The sequence below is a fragment of the Trichosurus vulpecula genome, chromosome 7 (assembly GCF_011100635.1).
Source record: "Trichosurus vulpecula isolate mTriVul1 chromosome 7, mTriVul1.pri, whole genome shotgun sequence".
Lineage (NCBI taxonomy): Eukaryota > Metazoa > Chordata > Mammalia > Diprotodontia > Phalangeridae > Trichosurus > Trichosurus vulpecula.
Window position 1 is genome coordinate 17,264,274 of NC_050579.1, and position 16,535 is coordinate 17,280,808.

Consider the following 16,535-nt stretch of genomic DNA (forward strand, 5'->3'; position numbering starts at 1 on the left):
ATATAGATGTTAGCTTTTGTTACTATTTTGCTGAATTTTACTGACTTTATTTACCAAGTTTACTGAATTTTTACTGAATTTGCCAATTTACTGAATATTATCCTCTGAAGATAAAACCGAGAGTGTGAATAAATGCCCTTCAATGATTCTGCAGTACAACTTCTAAGGCCCTGCTGGGTAGAGAGTGGAAATCAGCAGTCAGGAAATGCTACTGCCACGAAGGGAAATTGTGGTTGAGTTGTGAATGCCCCTTGCTCTTGAGCTCAGAGGGCCATCGCATTTTAGCGTTCAGCCTGTACCTTCTCGTGTTCACTCATTTCCAGAAGATTTTCCTCTCTGTCACACCATGAGGTACCAATATAGAAATGACTCATGGGGGCATCCCCCCTCCACTGCCCCCCAGATTTCCTGCCTCTGGGTAGCCAATGCAGACCTTGAAGCAGAGCAGCAATCCTAGTGAGGTAACTGAGGCATTGCCCCAGTGAAGTCAACATTTAGAAGGTGCCACTATCCCAGGGTTCACCCCGACCTCACAACAGCAGCACTCTAGGTGAAAGCCTCACTACCTAGCCCTAGCTCCAACCCCTACCACTGAAATTTGGACCCTCTCTATTCCTCTGACTCCCTTAGTAATGGCTTATGCAGGTTAATATTGTTTTTAATAGTATTAATATTTTAATTTTTTCCAATTACATGTAAAGATAGTTTTCAACATTCATTTTTAGAAAATTTTGAGTTCCAAATTTTTCTCCCTCCCTCTCTTCCTTCCTTCCTCCTTAAGATAGCAAGCAATTTGATATACGTTATGCATGTACAATCACGTAAAACATATTTCCACATTAGTCATGTTGTGAAAGAATTAAAACAAAAGGGGAAAACCACAAGGAAAAAAAGATAAAAAAAAAGAAAATAGTCTGCTTCGATCTGCATTCAGTCTCCAAAGTTTTTTCTCTGGATGTGGATGGCATTTTCCAACACGAGTTTTTCAGAATTCTTTTAGATCATTGTATTGCTCAGAAGAGCTAAGTCTATCACAGATGACCATAGCACAATGTGGCTGTTACTGTGCCCAGTGTTCTCCTGGTTCTGCTCACTTCACTCAGCATCGGTTCATGTCAGTCTTTCCAGGTTTTTCTAAAGTCCTAGGCTAATATTGTTTCCCCTGGGGGAATGTAAGGTCCTTGAGGGCAGAGACTGTTTCATTTTTGTCTTCTTATGCCCAGAGGTTAGCATGGGACCTGGCACAGAAAAGCCACTTAATAAATGCTTGTGACCTACCCCACCCAACTTTCCATATTGTCTTCTATTAGAATGTAAACTCTTGGCAGGGAGAGATGGTCTCTCGAATACTTAGAACTCCAGTGACTGACTCAGTGCTTGGCACATAGTAAGAGCTAAATAAAAGCTTGTTGATAGGTATGTGTGTGATAGACTAGCTTTTCTGCACTTCAGAAACCTTCTCCCACTAATCCCAACAAACTCCCATTTTTAAAAATGCGGGAAGAACTGACGAAATGGGACAAAGCCCTCAACCCCATCACACCCCAAAAAGATATCCACAAAAGGAAAAGAGAGAAGGTCCGGAATCGGAGGACCTGGGTTCAAATCTTGGCTCTGCCTTTTCTAACTATGTGACCTCTGGCAAATTATTTAATCTCTCTGGGCCTCAAATTCCTCATCTGTATGATGAAGGGATTGACTTCAATGACGTCTAAGGTCTTTTCCAGCTCTGTATTTCTGATTCTATGACATATTCTGTCTTCCATCCCCACCTCTGAAAAAAAGTCCTTGGTATTTAAGAATCTAGCAGCTAGGGGGCGCCAGAGTGCACAGAGCACAGGGCCTAGAGTCAGGAAGACTCATCTCCTTGAGTTCAAATCCAGCCTCTGATGCTTACCAACTGTGTGACCCTGGGCAAGTCACCTAAGCCTGTTTGCCTCTGTTTCCTCATCTATAAAACGAGCTTGGAAAGGAAATGGCAAACTGCTACAGTATCTTTCCCATGAAAACCCCAAATGGGGTCACAGAGAGTCGACATGACGGAACAACAATTTAAGAATAGCTGTAAGGCTGAGCCTCGGTAGGTTCCAGCCCCTCCCAGATCACCTCGTATCTATTTTGTATATCCTGCATATATCTTGTATATCCCTACATGGTGTCTCCCCGAGCTATCCTGGAAGATATGATTTCATGTTTGTTTTTGCATCCCCAGCCCCTCACACAGTGCCTGGGATGTTTAATAAAGGCTTGTTGGTTGATGGATTGATTGGTCGACTTCAAGATTCCACCCACCCACCCCTGTGCCTCTACAGCTACTGGGAAAAGAAATGTTTCACCTGGAGTCTGGAAAACCAGAGTTCAAATCCAGCCTCGGACATTTACTAGCTATGTGACTCATGCCAAGTCACTTAACCTCTATCTTCCTCAGCTTCCTTGTCGATAAAGTGAGACTAACAGCCTCCACCTCCGAGGGTTGTTGTGAAAGTAAAATGAGGCAATATTTGTACAGGATTCTGCAAACTTTAATCAAGGCTAGCTATAAACATTGGCTGGCTTCCATTTTTTGAGCTGCCTCAGGGCCCACCTCCACCACCCTGAACTTGGCCTTTGGACTAGTTGTGGTTTCCAGCCACCAGTTTTTTGTTCCATTGTGTGGAAGAGTTAAGAGAGTTGGTCTGTTCCCTGATCTAATCACAGAAAAGGGGTCAGATGAGGAACTGTCGAATTGTAAAATGTAGCTGGTGATCTCTTCAGGAGCCATCATTGGTCCATTGAGGGACTAATGGAGCCCTCCATGAGATGAAGAATGATGTGTCTCACCTCAGGATGACCTTTAAGAATCAGTTCGCTGATTCCAGAAGATAGACTCCAAGAAGAATTCAGCCCCAGATTAGAGGAGGAGAAGGAACAGGGAATGAGACATGGGAGCTGTATGAGAAGCACAGGGCAGAGGCAAGAGACAAACCAGTTGGAGAGTCAGTCTTTGGTCTCTGGAGGAAACTTGTGGGTTTTCTGGAAGGAATCCATGTGGCGCCTGGCCCTTCCAGAGAACCATGCAGAGATGGCAGAGATGCCAGCAGAGGGAGGGGAAGCAGTGATGAGTAGTGAAGACTTGACAAGTGAGGCAAGAGATTCCGAGAACAACTCCTCCAGAAAAAGGAGGAGATGTGCTGGCACAGCACAGAGTGCCTGGACGCAGAGGAAGTGACCCAGAGCTGGAGAGCCACAAGGTTCAGGACTAGGATGCAGAGGGTCAAATGGGGATGTGGGGCCCTTCACTGGCACTGGGAGTTTTGTGGACGAGGCTGGTCTGGAGGAGAAAAAGGTTGTCTGTCTACAGACCCCAAGCACTTTGCCCTGTCGAGGAAACTTCAACACTGATGGAGGATTATCAGCCTGGAAAGCTGGACAGGTCTGTAGGGAAAGTGAGCTTTGCTGTAAGAAGGGGTCAAAGTGACTTTCTTTTCCCTTTTTTCTTTTCAATTTCTTTATTAGAAATATCAAAAGTTGATTACAATTCCATACATAGTTTTACCAAGTTCACATGTAGTGATATTTTAATATTCAGGTCTCTACCACATAGGCAATGTAACCAGCGCTTCTTAAATAAAGAGACAATATAACAATTGGGGCAACCAGGCAGCGCAGTGGATAGAACAGTGGGCTTGGAGTCGGGAAGACTCATCGTCATGAGTTCAAATCTGGCCTTAGACACTTACTGGTTGTGTGACCCTGGGCAAGTCACTTCGCCCTATTTGCCTCAGTTTCTTTATCTGTCAAATGAGCTGGAGAAAGAAATGGCAAACCCTTCCAGTATCTTTGCCAAGAGAACCCTAAGAGTGGGGTCATGAAGAGTCGGACATGACTGAGATGGTCCAACAGCAACATGACAATTCAGGGAAACTGGCTTGCAGAAAGCAGAATTCTGACAAGCCCTTAGGCCCCATGCCGAAGTTACTGCCTAACGGCGCCTTTAGTTGGAGTTGGTTTTAGTTACTTAGAGGAGCCAGCTATAGAGCTACACTGCCCTGGGCTCGCTTTCCATTTCGCCCCTCTCACTTTACATAGGAGGAAAAAGAAAGTGAAAGTGCTCTCGGTCCCTCTCTCTCTCTCTCAGTCCCTCTCTCTCTCTCCCTCTCTCTCTCTCTCTCTCCTCTCTCTCTCTCTCTCTCTCGCGGTCCCTCTCTCTCTCTCTCGGTCCCTCTCTCTCTCTCTCTCTCTCTCTCTCGCGGTCCCTCTCTCTCTCTCTCTCTCTCTCTCCCTCTCTCTCTCCCCCATCCACCCCCCGAAAGCCCACTTCCACAAAGTCAACCTACAAATAAGGAATTCTGCCTAGGAAATCAATCAGCTGTTGCTTATTGTAGTTCACAGCTTTCCAGAGAGCCTGCTCTGAAAAATCACTGCAGAGTCTGAAACAACAATCAAATTCCACACGGCAGATAGGGTCCAAATACATTTTTTACAATGTTAAACAAAAAGGAAGGAGTCATTCAAGTTGGGAAAAACAGCATATGATCCACAAGACCACATAAGTACACAACATCTAACTCGTATTTGTGCTTGGCCATTTCCAGAGGTGGTCAACAGGGCAACCAAGTACCGTGGGTACAAGTGCACAAACATGAAAGGGAGAAAGGTGTTGTTTTGTCAGGATTTGTATCATGATCTGCAACCTGGGAGATTATAGCTCCAAAAAGTTTGGGCCTCATGTGGTACCTGCCCCTAACGGGAGAGAGCAGCAGTCCAGATATGCCTTAATCAAGGTTTGTGTTGGTTGTGGGCTTAACTTTTGTAAGGTAGATTTCTGAAGAGATTGTCCAGCAGTATCAGACAGACTCATGTTCACAAGAATGATTCATGGTTCACCCACATCAGGCTGTGTTTCTCACTGGGCTTGTACTTATAATGCTCAGTGACAGAGAAGGGGTTTCCCCATTGGGAAAGCTTCTGTTTGGGGCCGTTGTAAAACTTGTCTTGCCACACTGTCTCAAAGGTCGAATATCAGTGAAAGGAATGGTCCTCTGGGTGAGTTGTTGCCCCCCACTTTTGTTGGGTGCCACACCTTCTGTGTCACATGTTCCTGTGTACACAATTCAGTTCCCACCAGGCTTTTAGGATTTCAGCTCTAATGGGACAAGCACTTCACCATTTTGCTTGAAGAGTGGTGGGCTTGGTCTTCACCTTGTAAGGGGAATCAGTGAGTGGCTTGATGGTCCAGTTCTGATCAAAGTGTTGCTCATTTCTTTGAAGAAGACCAGACCACCATTAGGCTGGATGTGGAGGGTGATGAAGAGGCACATGATGCTCAGGAGGTCCCCCATGGCTGAGCCACAGCTTTGAGATTATGTTATTGGGGTGAGTGGGAGAGAGAGGTGGCTGCAACCCTGGAGCAAGACCTCAGTGGTTGGAGAGGAAGTGGAGGGAGGGGAAGGAGAAGAAACTGCAAGCAGTTCTCAATTGACTTTCTAGCAATCTCTCTCATTGACTCCTCCACCATGGTGCCCTCCTCTCCACTCCCCCTTAGAAGCTCATCATCTTGTAAGATCCCAGCAGCCTTGGGTCTCACACCCTATCACTACCCTCTGCCTGTCTAATTAAAGGTAGAGCCATGAACTCCAAACCTCTATTTGAGGAGCACAGTTTTCTCCTCTTTTCCTACCTAGCTGGCCTCCTTTGGGTCTTCTCTGACTCCCCCAACATGAATCCTCTCTTTTTAGCTTCCTTTTGTGTGTTGACTTCTGCCATTAAATTGCAAGCTCCCTGAGGAAAGGGACTATCTTTATTTATTTATTTATTTTGTATTTGTATCCCCAATGCTTAGCACAATGCCTGGCACATAGTAGGTGTTTAATAAAAATTGATCAATGCCAACTACTTTTCTCTTATGGAAAGGTTCAAGCCTAAGGTAGTACTGTAAGTCCAGAATACTGTATGGGATTCCTTGGAGAGGTCTTGACAGTTTATGTTCAGGTATGAGTTCTTTGAATTTCATGTTGGGTTGTTAGCCTGAATGCTTGCATGGGAGCTGAGACCATGGATCATAGCAGCAAAGTTCTAGAGCCGGAAGGAACCTTGGAGGCTATCCAATCCAGCCCTCTTCCCCCTTCATTTTACAGATGAAGAAACTGAGTCTCAGAAGAGCTAAATGATGACCAAGATCATACAAGTACTATCAGAGACAGGATTTGAACCCACATTGACCATTCAGCTACTCACTGGTTCCCTTTACAAGGTGGAGCCCACCATTCTCCACACTGACCCCACAGCCAATGCTCTTTCCCCTACATTATCCTTCTATCTTGGAGAGCTACACATGAGCCAAAATTTGACATTCCCCACCCTGGGTGGGGAGCATGAACCAAAGACTGTTTGTTGTTAGAAGCCCTTCAGATGAACCCAGGGCTTGTAAAGCAGAGCTACAGCTGGGATCCATAGGTAGAATGCAGTAAGGAACTTACATAGTGGTCATTCAGTTAGGATTTGTGAGCTATGCCAGCTTACGAAACTGTTAAATGAATTTAGTTTCCAGCAATATATTCCTTGAAGCTCACATTTGTACTTGAGAGTTTGTCTTCCATCTCTTAGCCTCTCCTATTAAAATGCAGATGCCCCCAAAGAAGTGGGATGTTAACACTTGGTTACCATTTAAGGGCTTATGGGGGTAGCCAGAACTGGCATCCATGCCCACATCCTGTTTGGAGGGAGATCTTGGGGAAATAGAAGTTTGGACTGAGTTTTCGGCTGACAATGATCTAGATACGCTGCCTGGAAGGTACTTCACTGGCCAAGGAGCTGGAGTGCACATGGGAGATGGCTACCTGGGGCATAGGACAAAAATCTCCAGTGTGCTCTGAGTCAAGGCTAAACTCACACCATGCCCACAACTCACACCCAAGCAGTTTCAGACCTTTACACTGAAAATATGATGGGCACTGAAAACAAGCCAGACAGAGTGGTGCAGAACACTGTCCCCATGGTCCTGCAGGCTCAGAACCTGGGGAATTCTACACTTCCACACTCTGCCTCCCTCTTACCCTCTTGTTTTCTCTCTACAGAGGTGACTCTGCTCTTCCAGTCCTCATTAACTGAGTCTGTTTTACCACTTGCTTTAAAAGAAATTGGTTTCACTAAGGTTATGTGATCATTATTACTATGTTGATTTGTGTGCCCTTAGAGGTGAAATTCAATTGAAATGCTGATGTAAAGGGAGTAGGGAAGGAGAGGGGAGAAGAAGAAAGGGGTGGAGGAGGAGAGGGTGAGGGGAACGGAAGGAGAGAGACAGACAGGCAGATAAACAAATGACAGAAAGTCAGGAAGAGACAGAGAAAAGGATAGAGGGGGGAAGATGGAGAGAGAGAAAAAGAGAGAGGAAAGGAGATTAAGAAAGAGAAAGAGAGATCGAGTGAGGGAGGCAGATGGAGAGAAAGAGAGAAAAGAGACGGGTGGAGAGAGAAATAGAGAGACAGACTGAAAGAAAGATAGGAAGAGAGAGAAAAAAGAAGGGGAAGAGAAAGAGATGGAGAGGAAGTTTTCATAATTGCTGAGAACATTCCCAGCATTGGAGTCCAGAACTAAACTAAAATAAGGTTTTATTGACTCTTATTTTGTTTAGCTCAACTAAGGGCAGTTGCTTCAGGCACCTCCAGTCATTTTATTTCTTCCATGAAGGTTTAGAAAAGCCCTCCCCAAGGGATTAACTGACTAGACACTTGAAACACAAGGTACCACCCATATGAGGGCCAGCTCTACTCACCAGCCCATTTCCTTCTGTTCTATACAGTGCTAGAAACATATACAACCACCCTAAGAAGACATAAGACCAGGATGAGCCCCAAGGTCATCGGAGAATAGATCGGGAGCTGGAAAGGACCTCCAAAATCATCCAACCCCTTCCCATCATTTTGTCCAGAAGCATTGAATACCTTGCCCCACTTCATAAAAGGAAAAAGGAACCAACCTGGGGTTCGAGCCTAGCAACTCTGGCTCTAAATCTAGAGCTCTTCCACCCCACCAGATGCTGGGTACACAGGTTAGGCCTCCCCAAAGAGGAGGTCAGGTGAGCACACGTGTCTGGGGGAAAAGGGCCGTTTGTTTGAAACTGGGATCCAGGAGTCAATAAACTCATTTCAAGTTCCTGGTCTGACCAAAACTACTTGTGTAGCCTCCCTCGCCTTAGTTTTCTTATCTGTAAAATGAAAGGGTTGGATTAGGGCATTTCTGAGGCTCTTTCTGTATTTCTCTGATACCATCTCAACCAGGATTCTCTCTCTGCCAGGTTTAAGAGAAGGAGGACCCAGAATGAGCTAAGGAGAAATTAGTGCCTGAGGGAGGGGCCAGAGAAGAGAGCAAGGGGCCTGCCCCAAAGAACACTGGGGCTTCAGGATTGTGCTGCAGCCAACTGACCCAAGGGAGTCCCCCACTGCCTGCTTTCTTGTCTGAATTCAGACCTCGGACCTGAAGGCCTTAGGAAGGCTTCCTCCTCAGCTACAGGAAATCATTTAGAAAGCTGCTTATTTAAGAGGGAAGCCGAGATTAGGAAGGGAAGTGTCACAGGATGCAAATGTCTGAGGCCAGAGAGCTGAAAGCGGAAGCCTGCAGAGGGAGGCCCACCTAAGCCTCCTCCTTTCTTCTCTCTAAACTACCCTTCAATAAACACCCCACATCCTGATTTCCTGGCCCCGCTAAGAAAATATAATTGACTTGCAAATTTATTTATAAGCCACTCTCTTTGGGAGGGGCTCCCTTCCCACCCTGGGAGGCTGAGATTTTGCGAGTTTGGTATGGGGGCAATCCTTCCAAAATAGGGGCTCCAAAAAGCATCCGCTGGGACCGGGTCAGCTCAGACTTCCTCTGCCCCATGCAAGAGTTGCCCTCAGGCCCTGCCCCACCTCCAGGGGATGATTTCATATGTCCCAGTTGACCTACCACCACCATCTACCAGCAGAGGCAGTGTGCTCCAATGGAGAGTCTCCAGTCAGAGGACTTGGGTTCAAATCCCACCCAGGCTTAGGTTCCCTGGGCCTCGGTTCCCTCATCTGTAAAATGCACAGGGATTAAACTAGATGGCTTCTTAGTCCCTTCTAGTTCCACGATTCCAAGTCCCTTAGTCTCTCTGTGCGCACATTTAGGGTCACTGAGGTCCCTTCCCGCTCTAAAGCTATGACCTCTCTACCACTTACTCCTTGTGTGACCTCGAGCAAGTGATTTTACTTCTCTGAAGTTCAGTGTTCTCATCTGTGAGATGAGGGTATTAGTCTATGTGGCCCCTGTGGGCCTTCCGTTTGAGCTTTAAATCTGTGATCTTATGATCTCCAAAAACAGTGGGAAAGGTGGCATCCTGAGAAAACTCAAGACATGAAAATAAGAAGTTACAAAACAGATGCATTAAGGCGCAATTGTTCTAAAAAAGGATTCCTTTGAAATGTGAGTGATAGGAAGCCCCAAGGGGTAGTAAGATTCTCATCACTAGAAGTGTTCAAGCAAAGGCTGGGTCAAGAATTCTGTAAAAGAGGCCAGATGGCAGGTTGCGCTAGATGACCTCTAAGGAGCCTTCCAACTCAGAATCTATGAAATGGTCACTCCCCCTGGGTGTTTAGGCATTGTTTTCAATGATCATAGAGAGGTATTTTGTTCTATGACTATGATTTCATCATGTAGGGAGCTCTGAAAGAGGAAACTCAGTCTATCAGTCCCTCCCCACTCCTGCCATCCCCTCCCCACCTGGAAAAGTGACTTGTCCAAGCTCACACAGCCAGAGCATGTCAGAGATCACACTGGAAGCCAGGTGTTCCTGACTCAGAGCTACTCAACACTGCCTCCTGAGAGACAGACCAAGGGTAAGAAACATTTCCAACTGAAGTGTCGGGAACCATTTTGAAGAGTCAAAGATGTGTCTTCCTGGCTCCAGGGACAGCTCTCTATCTGTCGTGTCACAAGTGTTACAGAAACACATCTTCATTTTTGACTGCCCAAATGATATTCCTAAAGTTCTGGCCACATCATTCCCATGGTGGAGAACCTTCAGCTGCCCCCTAGGCCTTTGGGGTCAAATTCACACTCTTCCATCAGGCATGGAAAGCCTTTCCTAATCTGACTCCAAGCTGTCTTTTCAGACTTGCCCGATACTCCCCCGCCTTCTCACACTCTACATTCCAACTCTTCCCTCTGTGGCCCTGCCCAAACTGGCACCCACTCCTGGAATGCTGTCCTTCCTCACCTCTGCCATGGCACCCCCAGCTCCCTTCAAGTCTCAGCTCAGGCATCATCCCCTGGCCTACCAAAGACCTTTGCTCATACTCCTGGTTGCCAGGACTCTCTCTCCTTCCCCCACCCCAGAAATTACTTCGTATTTATTTGCATGTGTTTTGTATTTACCTGTCTATACCTGAGTCTCTGGACTCACCACCTGTATAGAACTATTAAAAAAAATGAGTCTTAAGCAGACATTAGCTGGGAGTTCAGCAATATGGTGACATTTTAGAACTTGACTTTCTGGCACTGGTCTTTTTCCTCTTTCTTTTTTTTTGTATCCCCAACAGTTTGTACAGCCCTGGCATATAGCAGGAACTTAATAAATGTTTATTAATGATTAATTATTGATATGAATAAATGATATTATTGATACTAATACATGTTTGTTGATTGATTGATTGTTCCACGGAGGCAGACAGGGGAGAGCGTTGTAACCAGTCTCCTGCTATATGCTTCCTGGCCCCTCCTTCTGAGACTTTGGTGGGCTGCTGTTGCTTAATAGTGATCCAGGTTGGGAGGTTCCAGAGAGACCTCTGAGGGCCAAGAGTGATCATTTGTGAGGCCATGCAAGAAACAAGCCCGAACATCTTCCTAACCCCCTGGCTTCATTCCAGGCAAGGGAGCAGCTCTCCATTCACTTGACCAACTCATCAGAGCTCTGTCTCTCCTGCATAAACCTTTAGCTGCTTTCTCTCCCGTTGCCTTATATTTATCTTGTATGCATCATGTAAATGCTTAAATTCATATATACTTAAATTCATATATGTTGTCTCCCTGATAGAATGTCTGCTCCTTGAGGAAAGGGACTGATTCATTTTTGTATGCCCCAGGGCCTAACAGTGGCTGGCATAGAGTAAGGGTTTAATAAATGTTTGTTGATTGATTCAAGTGTTATATAAGTATGAGTTATTATTTGTCAGAGAATTCCAAAGAATCTCGGACAACATTTAGTCTAATTCACACCTGAAGCCCCGTCAATACTTCACCTCTTCTTTTCCTATCTCTTTCATTTTCTGTTTCTCTTCCAGAAGTCTCTGGACCAATCCAGTTATACCCACTACAGGCATACAGAGCAACAGGGCTGTCCTTTAGGGGATGTCCTTGGCTGCCTGGGGGTAGAACTACTTTTAAATAATAACAGTGTTTTAAGGAATACGAAGCTGTTTTAAACCCCCCAAGACATTATGCATACATCCTAGGAAGTTTTCCAATTCAAGAAGTATAAAGAAAAGGATGAATTTTTTTAGGGTAAATACTAATTCATAACAATCAAGGATTATTGAGAAAATGTTTGACAAAGGCATGCATACAGCATGCACCAGGCATGCACAGGTGTGCTAACATCAATCCTTCTGCTCATGACTGTGCCAGAACACAGGGTTGTGCTCAGGGAGCACTGATGATCCATTATATGTTATACCCAGGTGCTTGTATTTCTTTAACTCTTACTCTACAGTGTGTATTACTTCTTTTATCTGGTGATTTATTTTTGCAGTTTCATTGGTGTGGGGAATTCTTGGGCAGGTAGGAGGCCCAGTGGATAGAGTGCCAGGCCTCAAGTCAGGAAGACTCATCTCCCTGAGTTCAGATCTGGTTTCAGACACTTATTAGTTGTGTGACCCTGGGCCAGTCATTTCACCTTGTTTGCCTCAGTTTCCTCGTCCACATCTCATCTGAGCTAGAGAAGAAAATGGCAAACCACTCCAGCATCTCTGCCGAGAAAACTCCAGATGGGGTCAGGAAGAGTTGGACAGGAATAAAATGGTTAACAACAACAACAAAGGGACTTCTTGATGAGGAAACACCAGCACGGATCAACAACGATTCTGTTATCTATAGTCTTAGAGAATCGGCTGGACCTGAGCAGTCAAATGGCTTATCCAGGGACACACAGCCAGTGGGTGTCAGACTAGAACCCAGGACTTCAAGGGTAGCTCTATACCCACTACATCACACTGCCTCTAGATAATTCCTTTTTATTTAACAATTAGCAATAATTTTCTTCTTTGTTGTCTTAGTAACAAGCTCTAGTTTTTTCGTATAAAAGCACAATTGAGCAGAAAAAATAATCTAGCTACAATCCTGTTTAGAGAACCCCAGTCATACAGATCATAACCCAGATACATAACGACAGCTACTTGAATTGCAGACATGCTACCTCGAAGGAAATAACAATTTTTATTTCTTTTCCTCTAGATTTAGTATTTCCTCTTTGGAGCAGATAATTAGGAGAGGAAAAAGAAAAAGCCTTGAGTTGGTCCTAGATAGCTTTTTTCCCATCACGGTCTTTAAAACTGTCCTCTAGGGACGTAGCTGTTTCCATAAGATGAACTTTGTGGTACAAACCCTTTCCCCCCAGCATTGAGGAATAGCACCCTGTTGCAAGGCCACTGGCTGTCATCTGGGCTCCCAGCTCAACCTTGATGTGGATTTAGGGGCTAAAGTCATCTTGCCTTGCAAAACAGGAAAGACTAGAATGTCCAAACACATTCCTCCAAGAACAGTAAATACAATCTTTGCCAACAAAAATTCTGCCCAGGTCCAGAAAGATCTCTCAGAACTCTGGCCCTCCCTAACATACCGTTGGGAGAAGATGGTCAGCTTGTGGGCTTCGAAATGCGGGAAAAGGGGAAGTTTGCTTTTAGGACCAACCCTCCCCCCATTCAGTAATACTCTTCTTGTTGCTGGGACCCCTGCCTCTGCTGGTGACCCTTGCCTTCTCCTCCTTCTACCCCATGCACCTGCCTCGGGTGTCATTCCTACAGGACCCTACTCTCAGGCACCTTTCCCCTTGGAAATAACTGTGAAATTCATTCATAATACAATATAAATTACTTATGAGGTTTGTTTGCTTTTCCTTTTCTTTTTCTTTCTTTATTTTACTTCTCCTAGAGGCATTTGCATTTAATCTGTGGGCATTTCTAAACTGAAGGAAAGAGGTTTAGTGGAAGAATGTTAGACATCATGATGAGCCTGTGGAGAGAATTCAGCAATACGAGCATTCCCATGTCCTTTATCTCACACCATTCAAGCATCAGTAGAAGCCACCACTACTTAGAAATTGCTGTTGTTCGGCTGTTTCAGTCATGTCCAACCCCAGTTGGGGTTTTCTTGACAAAGACACTAGAGTGATTTGCCATTTCCTTCTCCAGCTTATTTTACAGATGAGGAAACTGAGGCAAACAGGGCTAAGTGACTTGCCCAGAGTCATACAGCTAGGAAGTGTCTGAGACCAGATTTGAACTCAGGGAGATGAGTCTTCCTGACTCCAGAACCAAGGTTCTATGGACTCTGGCACCACCTAGCTGCCCACTTGTAAATACTTTCATAATATCGTACGATCACAGGTTTAGATCTGGAAAGGACCTTCGTGGCCATGTAGTTCAACGCACTCATTTCACAGTTGAGGAAACTGAAACCTAGATATGTGAAATGACAGATTTGGCAGGATTTGAACGCAGCTCATCTGACTCCAGAGGTCATTCTCTTTCTATTGCACCAAAGATCTCCTTTCTAGAGCCTGGTGATGAGCCAAGATGCACAGAGGAGTACTAGTGGCTCTCCAGAAGTATTACTGGCTGGCTCAGCTGCCAGCCAATCCGCATCATGCCCAGCACTAATGGGCAGCCATCCTAAAGTTGACTGACGGATTGGCCAGCAAGTGACAGGAACAATGGTGAACAGCAAATGAATCTCTGGAGTAGGAGGGAGAAACTTCTAGCTGAGACCTCAGCATCACAGGCTCATACAGCTTTCTTTTTTCTTTTTTCTCAGTTACAGGTAAAAACACCTTTTTAAACATTCAATTTAAAATAATATTTTATTTTCCCTCGATTACATGTAAAAACAATTTTTAACACTTTTTAAAAATGTTTTGGGCTCCAATTTCTGTCCTTCCTTCCCTTCCCTCCCCCCTCCCTGAGATGGTAAGTAATATGATGCAGGTTATACATATACAGTCTTATGATTCATTTTTTAAAATTTTTGAGCCCAAATTCTCTCCCTCCATCCCTCCCCTCCGGCCACCTTGAGAAGGCAAGCAATTTGATATAGGTTATATATATGAAGTTGTGCAAAACTTATTTCCATATCAGCCATGTTGCAAAAGAAAACATAGACAAAAAACCAAACCAAGAAAAGTACAGTAAAAAAGAATTATGCCTTAATCTTCTTTCAGACTCCATCAGTTCTTTCTCTGGAGGTGGATAACATTTTTATCATATGTCCTTTGGAATTGTCTTACCCTGGCAGCAGAAGCCTATGGCTCACTCAACATGTTCTTCTGGAGGAATCACTATGTAAACTTGTGAGCATGCACAAGCATCATCTTGGGTCCGTTTGCTTTGTGAAGAAAAGGAGCCTTTCCATTGGCTGTTGAATAGGAATTGAGAATGCTTACAAAAGGCACTAACCTGCCAGGGTGCTTCTTCTGTCCTCTCTAACTGTGACTGAGGAAAAGCACCTTGTAAACTTCTAAGTGGGGAAAGAAGCCTCAGGCCCCAATCTGACCACTCCAGCCTACACCTTACCATGATTGCAGGCCTCTTCTCTTACCTGATTTTTAGGTTTCAGAATAGTGGAGACAGCTATGGCCTTGTGAGCCTCGAAAGGTTGAGAGAGCAAGTGAATTTCCCAACAGACAAATTCCCAGCACAGCCCACATTCGTCCAACAGTTATGCTGAATTTGGAAGCAAACTTAGTAGACAAACTTTTGTAGAAGTTCCATTAAGTTTGAGCCCACCCTGCCTCTAGAGAACAAGGCAGTATAAAAGAGAGGGTGACCTGGGCATTGGGGGAAAATGTTTGTACTTCTGTTCATGCTATGCCTTCTCAGTAAATATCTCTTTGTAACAGTGGGGGGAAAACCACCCCAAAATTCTAGGAACTCAAGGCAGAAGTAGGCATGTGCTTACATGTGGCTCAGAAGCACAGATCCTGAGAGAGAACTTTCCCCGATCAACCAACAGTAGCGTTTAGTGTGAGATTTCCTGAGAATGCACATGGTGGAGAAAGACTGCCCATTCAGCCTGAGGGAGTAGTTCATGGACAGTGTTTATTGTGTGGAAGAAGAAAGAGTCCAAATTCCCTAGGGAGAATGATTCAAAATTTTCCAAAGGAAAGAAATTTTCTGGACAGAGCCTCAAAAATGATACCTAACTTAAGAGTTTCCAAGTACAAGGGCTCCCAAATTTGGGACTTCGAAGATGATACCTTCTGGAGAGGGAAAGGGGTTTCCCGCAGCAGCACGCTTCTTAGAGAAAGACGAACATAGCCCACATCGTTCCTAGTCAAAGGGCAGAGCCCATGGGTTTTTTGGAGAAGCCCATCTTCAGGGGGTGGGAGGATGTAGGATAGCGAGTGGTAATAGATACACCAAAAAAAGCACCAATAAAATATTTTTAAATGCATAGAAGAAAACAAAAATGAGTACAGAAGGGAGCACAAACAAATAGGAGAATTTGGTTACTACTTTGTTAAATTATGTGTGTGTGTATGTGTGTGTACTCATTAAAAAACGAACTAAATGGCTTGCTTTTTCTTCATATATTGAAATGTTTGTTTGTTGAATGACTGCCAAGTTCACAATAACTTTTTTAATTTCAAAAACATTTAATTTCCCAATAGCCACCCTCTCAGCTGCCTGCCCGATAGAAACTTGCTTCATCACAAAGAAAAGACTGAAAATTTCTCAAGACCTGGGATCATGTCCCCTCCTGTCTGTTCCGAACAATAGATGAGAAGAAAGCTAGGCACACAAGGGGGATCAGTAAAAGATTTGGTGAATTATTAATCTCTCTGAAATATCGTATTATACTGAAATCATGATTTGATGGAGCATAAGAAGAAAGCTCAGGTCCGCATATATCATCTTTCTTCCCCCACTCTCAGGTTCCTTTAAACCTGGAAAATCCAAGGGTTTTAATCTACTCCTTTTAAGCTCATGGAAGCCTGTTTGTAGGGCGATGTGTTTCTGTAGGAGACACTCAGAGATAAGGGAAGGCCTGGATTCTTCCAGAAAGGAAACATTGTAGAAAGAAAAACTATTCAATGTGGAGTCAGAGGACCTCAGACCCACCCTCAACCCTGTATGCATACTCACACACACACTCGAATACATATACACACATACACATACTCACACACACTCGCATACACATACATGTACACATACATACACTCACACATACTTGCATACATACACACACTCACATACACACATGCACATATATACATACACACTCACATACATATACACACATACACACACTCACACACACATACA

General features: G+C 44.5%; 1 pseudogene; it reads right to left on the reverse strand.

Annotated features, from left to right (window-relative positions):
* Positions 1 to 4,842: 4,842 nt before the first annotated feature.
* Positions 4,843 to 5,321, reverse strand: LOC118855911 (annotated as a pseudogene).
* Between the last annotated feature and the right edge of the window lie 11,214 nt (positions 5,322 to 16,535).